The 271-nt window shown below is 36.9% G+C and overlaps 1 protein-coding gene and 1 long non-coding RNA gene across 3 annotated transcripts in view; one reads left to right on the top strand and one right to left on the bottom strand.

Annotated features, from left to right (window-relative positions):
• Positions 1 to 271, top strand: part of rnf141 (ring finger protein 141) — a 35511-nt gene that overhangs the window by 31138 nt on the left and 4102 nt on the right. The gene's annotated exons all lie outside the window — the stretch shown is intronic.
• LOC116693623 (uncharacterized) overlaps positions 1 to 271 on the bottom strand; it is a 3713-nt gene that overhangs the window by 389 nt on the left and 3053 nt on the right. The gene's annotated exons all lie outside the window — the stretch shown is intronic.

The following is a 271-nucleotide window of genomic DNA, read 5'->3' as shown; positions in this document are numbered from 1 at the left end:
CGTGTTCAAAATAATAGCAGTGTTGTGTTCAATTAGTCAGGTGATTGGTTCTGTGAAGAAACAGGTGTCAATTATGGCCCATATTTAAGGAAAGAAAAAATAAAATATTGTGCATGCTGGTTATAGTGCATTTCACACTGAAATACTCAGCAAAATTGGTCGTTCTAGACATTGCTCTGAGGAACAGCGGACTTTGATTAAAACGTTGATTGGAGAGGGGAAAACATAAAAAGAAGTGCAGAAAAGTATAGGCTGCTCAGCCAAAATGATT

The sequence above is a fragment of the Etheostoma spectabile genome, chromosome 8, assembly GCF_008692095.1.
Source record: "Etheostoma spectabile isolate EspeVRDwgs_2016 chromosome 8, UIUC_Espe_1.0, whole genome shotgun sequence".
Lineage (NCBI taxonomy): Eukaryota > Metazoa > Chordata > Actinopteri > Perciformes > Percidae > Etheostoma > Etheostoma spectabile.
This window is presented reverse-complemented; position numbering and strand designations above follow the sequence as displayed.